The 17,506-nt window shown below is 49.1% G+C and overlaps 1 protein-coding gene across 1 annotated transcript in view; it reads left to right on the forward strand.

The window, feature by feature from the left end:
* The window catches only part of cadm4 (cell adhesion molecule 4), a 158,945-nt gene that overhangs the window by 99,175 nt on the left and 42,264 nt on the right, over window positions 1-17,506 (forward strand). The gene's annotated exons all lie outside the window — the stretch shown is intronic.

Below are 17,506 nucleotides of genomic sequence, written 5' to 3' on the forward strand. Positions count from 1 at the left end.
CATCACTCATCTCCTCCCTTGCCAGAGCAGCAGGGCGTCGGCCGCCCTTGCGGGGCCCTGCTTCCCGTTGTCACGGCTGAAGGTTGTTGGCGATTGACGTGCGGTTGCTCAACATGCTGACTGTGCGCTGGAAGGTTCCGCCGGTGTGATTGCACCAGCTCCTGATTTGATGATTGCCGCTTTAGGATGTGTGGCTTTTTGAGCCGTCTGGCTGTTTTCCTACTCTGAAATTATATTTTCAAAAAGTCGAGTGAGAGGAGTGGCACCCCTGCTGTTGGCTCGGCTCCACTGGAACATTTAGTCACCTGATTTTTTTTTTTTCCAGACAGGTTTTTTTTTATTACCTTGACATGTTTGAACGACTGCATCCGTCATCCTCAGCGAGTGGTGGGGAGCAATAAAACCCTCCCCGCCGCCATCCCACGGGAATATTAACGCCTGTGTCCTGGCCGTGAGAGCCTAGCTTGTGAGTGGCTGACAGCAGGAGAACATCCCAGGAGACCAGAGAAGATGAAAAGCGACAGTGAAGGTTGCGGGACAGGCAACCAAAGCCATACAGTCCTGTACCAGAGCCGCAGGGGGTGACGCGTCGAAGGCAGGGCTGCCGTACTCCATGTTGCAGGTCAATGAGTTGAAATAAACAACGGAAAAACAACATAGTTGGGGATGAATCGAACACAGAGACCGCATTCCTCTGCTTTGTCGTCTGCTAAAACGGCCAGCGTTGCTGGTGAACTCTTATAGCCTTATGTTAAACATTTGCCAAACTTGGGTGTTATATAAAATAACAACCCAAAGGGATTCCTGCCCTTTCTGCTCTTGACAAAAAATGTTAATGGTCTGAATCAATGGGTTTGTTTGTTTGTGTTTTGTTGTGTGATTTATTTTTTTGTGAAAGACCGACATTCCTCAAACCCCTTAACTTGCATACAGAGAGATTTGGATGTTGTTTTGAAGCAGCAGCTGCTGCTGCTGAGTCGGCCGCATCCGTAAAGCTTCAGCCTGAGAGCTGCGACATCATTAAAGTGCCGCCGTGGATCTCGTCTCACTGTTGGCCATCATGTGAAAGAGGGGAAATGTCCAGCCGGCTGGGAGTATTAGCCGTTTTAATTTGTGTGGTCTGCCTGGTGTGTGCGCGTGTGTACGTGTGTGTGTCCCAGTGCTCCTATTTTATTTATTTTATAAAGAGTCATCAGCCACTACATTCCATTCCATTTTATAGTGTGACTATAATTTGTTTGTGTGTGTGTGTGTGTGTGTGTGTGTGTGTGTGTGTGTGTGTGTGTGTGTGTGTGTGTGTGTGTGTGTGTATCACACTGGAGTGTCGATAGTACTTATATTCTAGAGTGTGTGTGTGTGTGTGTGTGTGTGTGTGTGTGTTTGTATAGCCCCTCCCTTTGTCCTCTCTTTGAACTCTGTTCGCTGGAACGAATAGTGGTCACACTTGGACCAAATCAATCAGTCTCTGGGGACGCACACGTCCCCGGCTTCTGAGAGAAGCACCACAGCAATGGCTGATCAGCTTCAGATCTCAATCAGTTTAATGTGTGATGAAACACCTGAGCGGAGCCCGGCCCATTCTTCCGTCTGATCTGAGTCGATTTTTATTTCATCTTGCGGCAGCTGCAGTCCTGCAGCAACGCAGTCCAGCGATTCGGCCTCAGATGGTGATGTCAGGAAGCAAGAGGGCAGCTGGTCATGTTCCTGTTTGGCAATGCAGGAAATGGATAGAGGAAATGAGCAGAAACATGTGATACTGTTTGATTTCTTCTAAAAAAGAATTTGATTTTGAAACCGCTGGGACACAGTCTTCTCTGGCTCACACGTTGGGCCGTCATGTGACCTCAGTCATGTGACCCTTATGTGTCGGTATCTGGGTCATGGCTAGTTGGTATCAAAGATTCGTAAGGAGGTGACGTAGATTCTTTCCAACTCTCGTCGGAAGAGATGGAGGCTCCGAGTAGCCCAAGGTCTCCGCTGCAAGCATGAATGAAATGAAATCAATCAATCAACGGTTGGGTTCAGGAACAGGACTCGGGTGACGGTTAGCTTTAGGAGTCTGGTCCGGGTCACGGTTAGGATCAGAATTCAAGTTACGGTACCGGTCAAGAACACAGTTTTGAAGGCTAAGGATGTTACATAGGCTAAAATCATTGCCTATCTCTGTCCCTCTTTGACGGTAGCTTCGTCTTCAACAGGACACTTCCTTAGAATCTACGTCACTTACGGACCATCGAGCCATGACCCTGTAACTGCCAGAGTGACTTCCTGTGGGCCAAACATCTGATGAAGGTGTTTGGATGTTTTTAAATCTGTTCCGTACGTCCAGTGTTTGTTTTGTTTTTTTTAATCCTTTTTAAAATAACTTTCTACCTGCATAAATGAATCTCCACAGACACACAGTTTGATTTCTTGTTTGTTTAGGGTTTTTTTTGTTTCAATATTTATCCTGCATGATTGGTAAAACTGATCCGGGTGGGAAAGAAAAAAGCATCCACAGGAAGGCGCCTCACGCCGCCGCGCCGCAACCGGCAAACACGGGGCGAGGTGTCGCCGCACGTCAGGTGAGCATGAAAAAGAAGGAGCGGGAGACGGAAGGGGGACGTTGATGAAAGGCAGATAATTGCTTCGTGTAGGCGAGGATGAAAAACACAGCTCGCGGGGCGGAGCGAGGAGACGGGCAGCGGGGAGAGAGACGTGCGGCGGATTATGAACGACCGCGGCGAGGAGCCGAGTGTGACGGGAGCGCTGAGAAACGGCGTGACACCGGGGGAGGAAGGACAGCGTGGGGGAGGAGGAGGGGGAGGAGGAGGGGGGAGAAGCGATGAGGCGAAAAAGCACCGCACACCAGGGAGGGATGGGGAGTGATGGAGGGGTCGCAGCTGAGGCACGAGGAGGAGGAGGAGGAGGAGGAGGAGGGGGTGGAGGAGATGTAGGAGGAGGAGGAGGAGGGGTGGAGACCCGGTGACAGAGGTTGGCAGGGGGGAAGGAGGGGGAGAGGGGGAGGGGACGCGCCTGTTTGTCGTTTCCCTGCCGTCTGAACAACATTTATTTGACAGACGGTCGGGGCCTCACGAGCTGCTCAGCGGGGCTGCAGCGACACGCCGCCCGTCCTGCCACGTTGCCGTGGTGACCAGTCCCTTCCGCCGTAAACAAACGCAGGAAGGACTAAAAAAAGCGGCGGTGGAGATGCCGAACCCGAGAGCAGGCTGGTGTATCGGATCATACCCGGCTCGCTTCCGGACGGAAACGCCGGCTTTGTTTTGACGTTGTTGACGTCAAACGCGAGGAAGCGGACTTCATTATTTCTAATTAAATGCTTTAACGATGACTAATTGAGCGTGTCTTCCGAGGCGTGCAATCTCATTTGAAAGTGGCGAGTGTGCGCGGCCGCCGCTGCTGCCGCTGTTGCACTACAACAGCAGTAGCGACAACAAACAACTGCTCATTTCTCAACAAGGGGATAAAAATAAATAAACAAAGAACTCGACGTCGCATCCGCAGTTTGGCCAACTCTGGCACTTGCAGTAACTGGAGTGACGAATCCTCAAATCCTGAGGACTTATTTATTTGCAGCCGTCGTGCGTCCACTGAGGCTCTAATCCTCCTGCACGGCTCCGGAACGACGAGAACTCTTCATTTGTCAGGAGAAGAGAATAATGCAGTGCAGACAGGGCAGGCGGAGAGACGGAGCAGAGCTGAGGGAGGCCCGCCGGAGGATCATCAGGCTGATTTACAGCAGATTTGCCCACCAAGACAATTGGATCAAAGGCTTGATCGGGACCAGTGGTCAGCCCTGCACTCATCGGGCCCAGCGAGAGGGGAGACTCCTGCAGGAAAGACTCTGTTCAAGCTGACCCCACCAGAACTCAGCAGCGGCCTCGGTCATGCCGAACACGTGGGATAATGATGATGATAATTGCACAGCCCACATCTGCGGCGAGCCGAGCCGGATCCGCTGCACACTCTCACATTCTCACCTTTAAGTAAAAGTACGGATAAATAAAAAATAAATACTCTACTCAAGTGAAAATAAGAAAGTAAAAAGTAATTTTTTATGTCATCAATGAAACAATACATTCATTGATTATTTTGCAGAACAATCTGGACGGAAGTCAGGTCTTGCATGAGCATCTGGATCATTTTTAACAGCATTGGTACTCCCAACACTATTACAATATATTTTGTAGTTGTTTTTTTTCAAGTGTAGCCCAGCCACACTATAATCAGGAATAGTTATGACCAGTAAGCCACCATTAATGGATTTTTATTAAATCCAATAATCCATTGCAATTGATCCATTGCTTGGATCAATGTTATTTTCTATAATTTTATTATTATCTGTTCTGAAAACCTACTGAACAGTCACCCCAAAGCAGAGACACTCTATAATAATTTCCCTCTAAAATATGATCCACTTTCGTATTGAACTACCAAACAGCATAGTTCAAATAGATCCACTTCTGGCAGCAAAAAACACCCACAGTAATAGATAATAAGTGGGTTGCTTTTTACAGAATTTGTATCTTTTAAACACAAAAGTAACAAAAAAAAACAAAACGTTCTTGCATAAAATTTTTACGGTGGAAATAAAGAAACAAAGACTTGAAAATTGCCCAAAATCCTTGTTAGTAGGAGGGGGGGATGAAGGGGGAGGGTTGTGGGGCGGGGGGGGAGGCCCTTGATTGAATGTTTTACCCGTTTGGTTTTATCATTATCTCATTGTGCCAGAGTCCCCGCAGGTTGAGTGCGTTCATATTGCCGCCGTGCATTTGTGCTCCTCTCGCTGTCAATCACCTGACAGCCATGAGGAGCCGCGAGACTCTACAGAGACGTAATCCCTCGCAAAACATGTTGCATTACAATCTCTTTACTGCCGGTGTTGTGTTGCGTTTTTGTTTTTTTTTTGTTTTTGTTTTTTTTCTGGGAGTTTTAAGGGTTAGTTTGATCGGATACAACATGGTAGACATACAAACAATGAAGTCGATGCATTTCCTTTTTTTTTTTTTTTACAGCGTCGATATTTGTTGCTGACCTTTGACCTGGAACCAGGATCACTCCCCTTTTATGAGAAAAATATATTGTTGTTCTCAGTGTCAGGGTTCAGGGGTTTTTCAGTCTGGCTTCGGAAAAGTTCTACAGCAGCTGCGACTTCTTCTACTCTATAAAACAGCTACGTTAAAGTGCAATTCCTCCCCTTTTGGCCGCTCGATTTGAACTCGGCTTGCATTTTGTCTTTGTCTCGTTCTTTCCTCGGCGAGCTTGACGTGGTGATGGAAAAACTGTCTTCCCATAGACAGTGCCCGTCTACTGTAACGCAGTGCGATTTTACTCCCAATGCTGGGAAAAGAAAAGTCTTCTTTTTTTTCTTCTTTTTTTTGTAGTTGAATCTCTTCCTCTGCACAGTTTTGACGACAAGCGAGAGGAGTGAAGCTGACGGGGATGAAGTTTGAGTGCTCTGACATCGATAACCGTGTCAAAAGAACACAAAAGCCGAAGTGAGAAGCCTGACGGACGGAAGACGAGGAGGGGGAGGGGGAGGGGAAGGGAAGAGGGTGTCGGCGCTACACTGGAGCCGTATCGACTAACCCTCAACACATTTCCCTGCCTCCTTCCCCACCTCCCTCCCACTTTTCCTCCTGATCACAGCCATTTGTCCCGGCCAATGGGCTCACCTGATTGGCTGCCCGACAGCGGCAGGCAGCCCGGGGTTCAGGATCGAGTGTGCTGCTTGGATCTAAAGGCAGTACGTGTGTGTGCGCGTGCATGCGCGTGTGTGTGTGTGTGTGTGTGTGTAGTTTGATCATGTTTATATACAGGCTGTTTTTTCCCCGAGCTTTGCTGCGTTGATTGCAATCAGAATAGCTCCATGATTCAACGCGTAATTAATTGCATGTGCAGCATATAAACAGCGTGTGTGTGCGTGCATGTGTGTGCATGTGCATGAGCGATGCACATGCACGGCATGCATACATGCAGAGCACTGCACACACAGGCTCGGCTCAGCCACAGACTCTCCACTGGTGAGGTAGCGGTGAGCGAGTTCCCCCCCTCGCAGCGCCTTATTAGAGCGTGTTTAGAGCCGCTGCAGCTTAATTTAGGCTCCTGCTGGGGGTGTTATTCTCTTCATTAGAATTATCAACAGGTGCACCGGGGCCCTGCGCAGATAAAGCGTGCGCCGCCTGTAGCCGCGTTTGTTTTTTTTGCAGCGCTGCAAGTCGGCGCTCGGAATCCTCGTCGAGGTCGGTCTCGAATCAGCCCGAAGATCCCCGGAGCCAATTAGCAGCGTGAGCGCTGCACAAACACAGGCGAGCGGCTCCTATATTCAATTTAGCTTGTTTGGCTGCCATAAGTATTTGTTGCCGCTCGCCGGGGCTGCCTTTTTTTTTTTTTTTTTTTTCATTTATTCCATCGCCGGCTCTCCAGCCGTCGCGGTTTGTCTGAGAGGAGAGAAGAGGCGGCGGCGGCCTGTTGTGTTTTTCTACAGGACTTGTTTGGAGGCGCCGGCTGCGCTGTCGGCTCGTTAAGGCAGTTTTCGAACAAGTATTTGCTCGTTAAAAGCAAATGGCGCCCAGGAGCCCCCGCTGTACAGTAAACAAGGAGAGGAATATCTCTTGGATGAGTCGATGAGCTTCCTTTCACCCGCCGCGAGACAAACAGAGGCTGAGCTAGCACGCTAGCCGCCGGGCAGCTCACTGGTTATTTGTGCGTGTGTGTGTGTGTGTGTGTGTAATTGACTGATTTGACAGGTGAAGTCAGATATTTGACGTCTCTCTCAACCGAAAACCAAAAGCGTACGATCACGAGTCCCGTCAGCGCAGCGCCGTGCGCGGCAACTACATCAGTCAGATTTCACGCTCATGTGAATTTCATGAGTACAGCAGGATCTGCTAGCAGAGGACTCGGTCATAGGTTGATCTGTTTATTGCTTAGCTCTGCGGAACTGTGTGGATTGGAGAATGTCACCAGAACCTCCATCCACCTGTTTTGAATATTCTTTGATTGTGTTTTGGTCTTCGAATCCAGCAAGTCCGAGCAAGCGGAGTGTTTGTTTGTTTTTGGGTTGGTTTTTTTTTGCGTTGTGTTTCTACACAGCCGAGAACTGTCGCTGGATTCTGAATGAATAAACCAGCCAGAGGACGGTTCAAGCTGGTGGACAGACGGAAGAGGAGGAGAACACGCAGAGCTCATGAATTTTTCCTCCGCGGAGGCGCGGCGGACGCGGCGAGAACAGGGAGGGCGTACGTGGCGTCTCAAACTCACAGTCACCCGCCGCAGTCGCAGGAAGAGAGAGGAACACACTTTGAACTCAAAGAATGTCATCCGCGTCGCCTCCCCAGAGGAAGAAGAAAAACACAAAGACATTTATATATATATAACAACAACAGGCGTAACAAAGGCGCAGTGCAAATCAAATCACATCAAAACCCGCGAGACGGCTCCTCGCATTTTTGAGACGGCGGCGGCAGGAAGACGGATGGAGAGGGGGGGGGAGCTGAGTTGGCGCCTGAAGACAGACTTCGGAAAAACTTCCGCTGATTCGGCGAATCAAACACATTTTCTTTTGCCCCTCTCATTTGATCTGCTCGCCGCTGCCTCTTCCATCAGAATTAGTCCCTCTTGCGTTAGCGGGCAAGTGTGAAAGTCACTCATCAGAAAACTGTGTTTGCTCAGATGGATATGAACGTTAAATAGCAGAAAAAAAACATAGCAAAACGACACGTTTACTTCAAGCAATAAACACAGGTAGCCTAAAAATAACCAGAACAAAAAAGCGTGGCATAATATCAGTATTAGTTAGAATTTATTGCAAGCTTACGTCTCCGGTCTCCTGCTGCGTGTTGTGCTACACATCTGATTCACATTGATCCAATGCCAAGTCAAACCACACATGGCATTTTGATAGTGACACGTTTTACAGAAGCTTAATTTGAAAAATCGTCTTTTTCCAACAACTTATCCAAGGTCAGGGTTATGTGAGGTCATAGCAGGGTAGATACTTTTATTGTGAGAATGGTTTAAAAAAATGACTCGTCTGGTATCTTAAGTATTGATTCCTCTTCTTGGTTATCATCATCATTATTATTATTATTATTATTCATAGACATAGACATCCGTGGCATGGGGAGCATTGAGGCGCGGAGATCACGGACCACAATAAACAAACTTCAAAGTCATCGCAAGCTTTAATCCGAGAAACGTCGGCGCCGACTTCAGTGTTTACTTTGCCACCATTAGATAAATAAAAGAAGAAGTTGTAGATCGGGAGACAGGCTCTTGCATAAACAGAAATGCCTTTAAAAAAAAAAAGAAAGAAAAAGCCAAGACAGGTAAATAAAATGAGTCACCTTGTAGGTTGCAGAAATTGGATGTCCCGGTGAGGGATGTGCGGTACGAGTCGAGGAGTTGGAGGGGGTGGGGGGTAAACAGCGTGATGAAAGAGGAGGAGCGGGAAAAGAAGAGCTCTGACAGACTGTCATTAAGAGGGATAGCTGACTTTTTCTTTTTTTTTTCTTCCTTTTTCGCTCTCCGCCACTCCTCTAATCCACACAGAGACATACACACAGTGGTCACGTCATCCCCCCTGCCCCTCCCCCCTGCCCTCCACCCACCAGGTAGTGCAACGGCTCATTAAAACCTAAGATATGGGCATTGAGAGAAGCTCCTGTAAATAGAGAGGGACACACACACACACACACACACGGGCAATCCGATTGCACGGTGTCGACGGGGCTTTCAAGAAGATCCCTCAAAGTGAGGGGATGAGCCGTTTCCGACGCTTTGCAGCCGCTTTTGTTCCGCGCCCGCCGACAGCAGCTGCGCCACGTTCACGCTCGTTGTATTTAATTAGAGCGGGATTTTGAAAAAAAAAAAAACGTTCTTGTTTTGAGGTTCAAACAGCGGGAGTGAAGCGCTTTGTCTTGTCGCGGCGCGACAAAAGCCGAGCCTGACGGTTGGAGTTGATCCCGGCGGGCCTTTAATAATGGCTGCAGCACGTACACGCAAAGTGAGTGTTGCCCTGAGATAACACCGGCACCGGTTGCCTGTCTGTCTGTCGCCCCAGTGCGGTGGAACAGCGGAGGATTTTCCTCTTCCTGTTCCTCTGGGGTTCCCCCTGGATGTGGCTTCGGTCCGGGACAGTTCTGCAGTCGAGGACGTTCGACGTTTCAGGGCCGTTGGGGTCGATGTCAGATGTCTTGAGGCGAAGGCGGAGTTCCATCCTGGACACGTGGCCAGTTCATGGGGCCGAACAGAGGCTTTGACTCTGGGCCGTGTAATTTGATTGACTCTTTTAATGACCACGCAGCCAGGTTCAAACATTTAAACACAAACATGGATTTACATCCAGACAGACCCTGCCCAGTGTTCAGAGTTCAGAATGTTCATAGAAATTGGGATGACACTGTGTGACTGCGGGAGGAAGCCAAACCTGGAGAGAACATGCAAACTCCATGCCAAAATATTCCAGACCCGGGACTGAAACCCACGACCTCCAACACGACCACCAGCCCCACAGGCAGTGACATTATTAATCTCATTAAAGTTCCAGTTATGGTAGCCACCCACCTAGCGAGGGGTTCTCAATCCTCCGGCCGACATTCCATGACCTCTTAACACAACAAGGGAATCAAACACAAAGATGAAAAAAACAAGAAGCTACATTCAGCTGTTTTGCATAGCTTAAAAACTGCTTATCTTGGACTCCAGGTCATACAGCAACAACAACAACAACAACAACAAATGGGATTAGCCTCGATGACCCCTGGTTGTTGCGTGTTGGGCAGAAAGACGGGATTAAACAAATTAAAATCGATCCTCAACCATAAACGACGGCCGCTCGCGGTGCAGCGGAGTGGATGAGAGAGGATGAGTGAAGGCGCTCGCTCTCCCTCTCCCTCCCTCCCTCTCTCTCTCTCTCTCTCTCTCTCCGCCACACGGGGAATAACAGAGCTAACAGAGCCGCAGTGTATTAGCATAGCGTAGCTTTAATATGCACAGAGAGAAACAAATAGAAAGAGGGGACGGAGCGGAGGGGCGCGTGTCAGGGAGACGGGGGAGGGAGAGGGAGACGGGGGGGAGGGAGGGAGGCGGCGGGAGGAACGAGATAAAAAGAAGGAGAAAAGAAGAGGAAGGAGCAGGAAGAGCGAGTGGAACGGGAACAGATGAGGAAGCGCGGCAGGGTGATACGGAAGCAGTGGAGCAAATCAAAGTAAAATTAAGTGCATTTACATATTTAGATGAGCGCTTCGAGTCGGCCCGTCTAATTATTTCATCTCCATTTTTCATTTGCACGCCGCTCAATCCAAAACCAGCAGCCCGTGAGGAAAGTTTTCTACCCCCACCACCTCCCCAGCCCCCCACTTCCTCCCCGTCCTCTTTTCCTTATCCGGGTCATTACCATACTTCCCTTTTTTTCCCTCCTTTTTTTGTCCGTCCTAGCCTGTTCTCCGTATCGGGTTCACCGCCGCCGCCATGTTTTATACATATGAGAATTCCGGGTTCATGTGTGTCCAGGTGACGCGTGCGTGTGTGTGTGTGTGTGTGTGTGTGTGTGTGTGTGCGCGTGCGTGTGCGTGTGCGTGTGCGTGCTCGCCGAGGTTGGCTGCTGCTAATGCCCTTTGCTGCCGAGATGTTTTATGCATGCTGCCGTCCCGGCCAAGACAATTTCAGGATGTGTCAACGTGCCTGCCTGCCTGCCTGCCTGCCTGCCGGCCGGCCAGCACACATGCACACACGCACACACGCACACACGTGCACACCCGCTATTAAACCTCTCAAATCAGCGTGAACCATGTCAGGAGCAACCAAGTCATGTTAACCTTCTGTCACAGATACTTACCCCCCCCCCACCCTGGCCCCCCACCCACTCCATCTTCTTCTTCCTCTTCTTCTTTTTCACGCTCCCCTTCACAATAAAGCGTTTCTTCTCCTCCTCCCCTCCTCCCTCTGTTCTCCTCTCCCTTCTTCTTCCTCCCCGCCTCACTGCTCCCCATGACTTTGTTTGCATCTCTACATCTCCCTGCAGCGCCCCCCCCTCCCTACAAACCCCCCCCCCACCTGCTCCTCTTCCGTTCGCCGTTTATGTGAGGGCGCATGTTCACATTAAACCACCCACCCGCCCACACTCTCTCTCACTCTCTCTCACTCTCTCTCTCCTCAGAGCGTATGGCTGCGTGCACTCGTCTGTCTCCTCTCGTAAAAGGTTGTTATGTGCTTTAGGTGTTAATTGGCTGCGGGGGCCTCATTAATATTCTCCTTGCGAGGCCGCTCGTCAGGAACGGTGGTGGCGGCGGCGGCGGCGGAAAACTGATGAGTGTGTGATTTTTTTTATTTTTTTTTTACTTTTTCCTCCGGAGAAGGAGAGATAGAAGGAGAGGAAAGAAGAGCATGTGTGACTTTGGCGCACGGTGGGCTTCGGTGAGGTCAAAGGTGGGCGGAGGGGGGCAAGAATAGGACGGGGGCGGTAGAGGGTAAACGGGTTGAGACGGAGGTGGAAGAGGGACAAAAAGGGAGAGAAGTGACGGGGAGGAAAGTAAGAAGAGATTTTGAAAAAAGCCGGGGGGAGGGAAGGGGGGGCTACATCATGAAGGGGGAGAAGTGATCTCATTCTGAATTTTTGGCTGAATTGGGGCAAAGGCCAGTTTGGACGTAGCGCCGCCGCCTCCAGCGTGGTGGCCGCTGGCTCCGCGGAGCTAGCGTTCGTTAGCGCGAGCGCTAGCCTGCTGAAATAAATGTCCCGTCACACGTGTTGCATGTGTGACGTCGCTCCAACTGGCGTACCTGGATATTAATATTAAAACCACACACACGCGCAGGCACGCTCACCGCACCAGGCAACAAAGAAGAACAAATTCCAAACGTACGGCAGACAAATGTTTGCAGGAGCCCCGGAAACACACACACACACACACACACACACATACACACACACACACACACACACACACACACACACACACACACGCAGAGAAAGAGAGAGAGAGGGAGAGAGAAGAAAGAGGGAGTGCAGGCGAGTCGCAGGCTGTCGCGGGCCGTCGGGATGCTACGTGGATAATGAGTAGCTGCTCCCAGCAGGTGGCTGAGCAGCGTGCGGCTCGCAGCACCAGCGCGAAAACAACAACAACAACAACAACAACGACTCGCTAGCGGCGGTGGTGGTGGCGGCTGCTCGGCCTTGCAGGTAAACGCACTTCCTCCGAGTGAGTGGTGACGCGGGGCCTCTTCTCATCGGCAGCGAGTTTCCTTTTTTTCAAAATGCCAGCTCTCTAGCGGAGCTGCGCTGCACCTGTCGCTGCGAGTCGCACAGTAAACACAACAAACACCTCCGTCGCTGTTTAACCTTTATTTTCCCTCTGTTATCTCTTCCCCCTGATGGTGCCGCGCAGACGCGTCGTCCCTTTTGAAAGACCGCTTGCAGAGACCACCACACCATCCCATCGTGAAGCATCGTGTGTGTGTGTGTGTGTGTGTGTGAACGTGTGTCCAACTCGGCGTGGGCATTTTTTTTTTTTTGCAGCATGTCTTTAAGCGCTCGCTAAGCGTTGCCGTTGTATTTTTTTTCCTTACTTACTAGCGCTCTCCAGCTAAAGGCCAGGCAGCCCGCTAGGTGTTAGCTAGTTGTAGAACGCTTCAGTGAGCAACACAGACAACAGCAGCAGCAGGCAGAGTGAGTTGTCTGCCGTAATGGATTTATTTATGGCTTGGAAGACATGTTAACATTATTTGGGTTTTTAATTTTAAAGGCAGAAAATGAACCCATATTAACAAAATGATCCGCCAACCACTGGCCCAGCATTCACACTGCAGCTTTTCACTTGCTTGTATATGTGGTGGATACAAAAGGCTCCATTTTTCAGATCTGACTCAATTCAGTCAAGATCTTGTTCTTATTTTCTCCCCCCTCACATTCTGTCACCTCCTCCTCCTCCTCCTCCTCCTCCTCTTCATCTTCCTCTTCCTCTTCCTCTTCCTCCTCCTCGGTCCTTCACAATGCGACAAAGCCTCTCCCCAGTCGCGTCTCGCTGACTTTCCTTGGCCACTTCCATCTTTTTTGCAGGGAAATTAGCTCTTTTTCGGAGGAGACTGAGTGCCGACGGTCATTAGTGTCAAGGAAAGGGTGAGCACGGCAGAGGCACAGAAAGGAGTGAAGACTGGTATTTGTGTTGAAAGGAAGCAAAGAAATTTGACTGGAGAATTTTGGCCTGCCAGGGTTTTAAAAAGAAATCAAAATATCATCTAGAAAAGATTGCAGTTTCGTTTAACTGGTCAATGCCGGCGTTGTTCACACCTCTATTGAACAGACTGAAGTGGGGTGGGACTGTGGAAAAAAAAAGACTCCTCGCCAAAAAGAAAAAGTTAAGACATCACCCTCTCTTGCCCTGGGTAAATCAAGCACGTGGAACCAAAGCTTGAGCGTTCGCTGTAGTTTGTCAAACAAACCGCTTCACCTCAGCGCCGCTGATTGGCTCTGACGTGCTCTGGAAATACAGCAACTCCTGTGGAAATCTCACTTCCTCACTTCTGGTGCCTTCTTCAGGGTCTCTTCAGTTCTGAGATGTCTGTCTGTCGGTCTGTCTGTCTGTTCTGAAAAGAGAGGAACAGCTAGTAAAATTGTCCACGGGAATGCACGACTGACTCATGCAAACACATCATAACGGGCCGAGAGTTTCATCTCGTTGGAAAATCAGCGTGTGAGACGGAGCCGAGGCTGCCAGAATCTGAGTTTCGCCCGTTTTTTGGTTTTTTTTTTTGGTTTTTTTTCAAGGCGTAGAGAAAAGCGAAGTGCGCAGCGGCTTTCTGCTGAAAACACGCCTCCCCCGCCTGCCTGACCACACAAGAACAACAGCAGCAGCAGCAACAATCCAATTCATGTCATTTCAAACAGCCAGAGCGCATCTGCGGCGCGCTCTTGTTAGCCTGTCATCATCGTGTCAGCCGCGTTGTCTTTTGTTTGTTTCGCCGAGCTCGGCTGTCGGCAGGCCGAAAATAAAGAGGGAAAGAAAAAGAAGAAGAAGAAAAAAATGCCAGAAACTTTGTTCTCCTAAACTGTGTGAAGAGCGGTGCCGAGCCGAGCCGAGCCGAGCGGCCCCCAAATGATCGAGCCGCTATCGATCAGTCCGCCGGGAGCGTGAGGTTAGCGAGGAGTCGTCTTAGCCCAGCCTGCAGAAAACTGGGCGGCTGATAGTGTCCATGGATTGAGGAGCTGTGACTTTTCTAATTAGAGAGCTCAGAGCAGGAAAAAAAAAGGGGGTGAAAAAAAGGGAAAAAAATGCTTCTATTAGCTTGCGCGTGGCTCTGGGCTAGCTATTAACACCGAGACAGCCGCACAACAAGAAACCAGAGAGGAGGGAGAGCGGAAGGCGTGAGACGGTTTCCCAGCCAAAAACTTTTCTTTTCTTTTCTTTCTTTTTTTTTCTTTTTTTTTTTTTAAAACATTTTACCCGAAACCTGGAATTAAAATCAGTTTTCTCTGGAAAAAAAAAAGTTTTAACTGCCTTAAAGCTTGCAAAAACAGCAACATAAGCAACAGCGAGTGTCAGCATCTCAAACAATCCTCGCACTTTCTTCAGAGTGGGAAGGAAAAAAAGAAAAAACCTCTCCAGTGAGTGATTGAGTTTGTGAATAATCTGGGACGGAGCGGCGGCGGCGCCATTAAACCAACTTCATTAAAAAGGGAAATGCGGCTCGAATCGCATCCAGAACATACACAATCTATATTCATGATTATCTATATGTATGAGCCTGATGCGCGTGATTAATGGAAGGCGACTAATGCTTTCAGGCTCATTTATGCCGGAGCACCCTTGGGAAGGGGGGCGCTTGATTTATCATTACCTTTCAGCAGCACCTGCCCACCTTCACACTTTGCCAGCTAATAAACCCTCAAGGTTCGGCATCCTACACGTATACAGCCGCCCCGACGGATGCACGCAAACACACACACACACACACACACACACACACACTGGTGTATATCCTCCCCGGCCCCCGACTCGCCTGCACAAACCTCCGGGGAGACATAAGGAATAAATTCCACACTTCCGCTTTAGCCGAGAAGCGCCTTAAGGACAAAGAGAAATTTAATCTTGGATAAGCCTCTCGATAAAATCTCTGCATTAGCCCGCCGCCGCTAGTTCACAGCTATCCCATCAACCCCTTACCGCCCACACCTCGGCCCGCCTCCTGCGCCTCTCCTCCCTCGTCGCCGCCACCCACTTTTCTTTATTTCTACCATGCAGAGAAGCTTCTCTTCCACCTTCCTCCCCTCATCCTCTCCTTCTTCTTTATAGCCATATACATACGTATGTACAGTATGTATGTATGTATGTATGTATGTATGTATGTATGTATATATATGTATATATATATATATATATATATATATATATGTATATATGTATATATATATATATATATATATATATATATATATATATATATATATATATATATATATATGGATATATTTATATATATATATATATATATATATGGATATATTTCTGCTGCTCCCCCTTGTCGTGGCACATTAATACCAGTGGTATTAAACGCTGGCACGACCTCCTTGGCATACTTAAGGAGCTGGGGATCCTTGTAAGGCTGTTTGAGTGCTTAATATTTTCAGCACGCCACTGACTTAAGCCCCTTAAGTGCTTTGGCAACACTTATTCCACGGTGGCACCAATGAAGCCCATTAAAAATTTGATGTGGATGAGCGGGGAGAAAAGAGGAAGCGGGAGGGAGAGAGAGAGAGAGAGAGAGAGAGAGAGAGAGAGAGGGAAAATGATAGAGGGATGGGGTTGCCATTACCTGCCACCAGTCCCTCACTCCCTCCTTTCCATTACAAACACAAACACACCAATATGACCAAAAACGAGCAGACCCATCGGGGGTGGATTGGCCACTCTGGGGCCTTGTAGGCACACTGACTAACAGATGGGATGATGCGATTGTTTGCTCCGTCTTCCCCTCTTTTGTCAGTAATTATGTCCTTTGTCGCTCTGTGAAGTTGTCGCTCGGCGCTGTGACCCTTTTTTGTCAAAGGCACATTCATAAAAACAAACAAATGGATAAATAGAAAGCAGGGAACGGCGGCTTTTATTTGCTTGGATTCAGCGTCGGGGCGGCGAGCGGGCGGGTGGGCGGGCGGGGGAGGGGGGGGGTGACAGTGCAACTCTGATGGCATGCGTAATGACAGACATAATAAGTGTCGCCTGTGGCAGATTAGAAGTGATTACTTATGGTAATTTAGAGAAAGGAGCAGTTTGCTCTAAAACTGACGTAACTCTGACTGTGTAGTGTGTCACTGTGTGACGGCTGCCTATGTACGCATGGTCTGCGGTGGGAGGGGCACTGAGCTGCTTGTGTGGAGTTATTTCAAGATATAAAATCAACATTTTCTAACGTTATTTCAAACGGTACAAAATGTAAAAAGAGATGGAAAATTCGAAGGGTTTCGAAAAATAGTGGCAGTTAGCCACCAGCCAGGGTTTTGCTGCATCGTGTTGTCCTAAACCCACCAAAGAATCATCATTTCCACCCATCACTTAGTGGATTTAGGACCATTTTCCAGTACAACCTCTCTGTAGTTTCACAGAATGGTGTGTGTGTGTGAGTGTGTTTGCTGTTGAGCAGGTTGAACTTGTGAGGGACTCAAAAACCAGAGTATCGGGATTCCCGTCACTTGTAGGCTGCGATAGCGCTGCTAGCTTGGGCGTCCGCCTCCCGCCTCTGATTCCGCAAAGTGATGAGTAGCAAAGGAGCAAAATATCATCTTCAGCTGAACTATCCCTTTTAGACCAAGCAGATGTGTGATTACAACGGGCGAACTGTGCCGCGATTCTTTATTTCATTGTTGCTTTCCCCCCCCCCCCCCGTGTGTCCGGGTCACTAAACTCCCACCACCGCTGTCTCTGCGCAGCCACTTTTATTACCCAAAGCATTTACGATGGCACATGTTGCAACGGCCGCGATCAGAGCAACTGCAACCGCGCGTGATTTGTTGACACACATATTGTTGGCGAGCGGCAATTCCATTATGCTTTTCTTTTTTTCTCTCTCTCTCTCTCTCTCTCTATATTTTTTTTTTTTATTGAGCTCCCATCAGCATCGCTCATAACACGGGGCGATGTTCATTTCTGCTTTATTTACTCGCGCAGCTCGAATGGCAGTTATAACGGCGGGCATAGATCGCGCCAGCGGACAGCTGTAGGCATCGGCCCGGCCGTAAGAAAGGCCGTTCGACATTGGAAGAGAGAGAGAGAGAGAGGGGAAAAAAAAAACAGCACTGTGATGCCTCTGTGTGTGAGACTGCATCGGATAAATGAATGGGCGGCGGGCAGAGAGGGGGCCAAACAGACAGACAGACAGACAGACAGACAGACAGACAGCCAAATGTACATTCTGCTGCGGTGGACAGGGCAACACATTCACTCACACACACACACACACACACACACACACACACACACTTGTTTGTTGAACTGAAAGCCATGCATTGTGGCTG

The sequence above is a fragment of the Nelusetta ayraudi genome, unplaced genomic scaffold (genome assembly GCF_046127955.1).
Source record: "Nelusetta ayraudi isolate G7.1 ecotype Tasmania unplaced genomic scaffold, CSIRO-AGI_Nayr_v1 ptg000131l, whole genome shotgun sequence".
Lineage (NCBI taxonomy): Eukaryota > Metazoa > Chordata > Actinopteri > Tetraodontiformes > Monacanthidae > Nelusetta > Nelusetta ayraudi.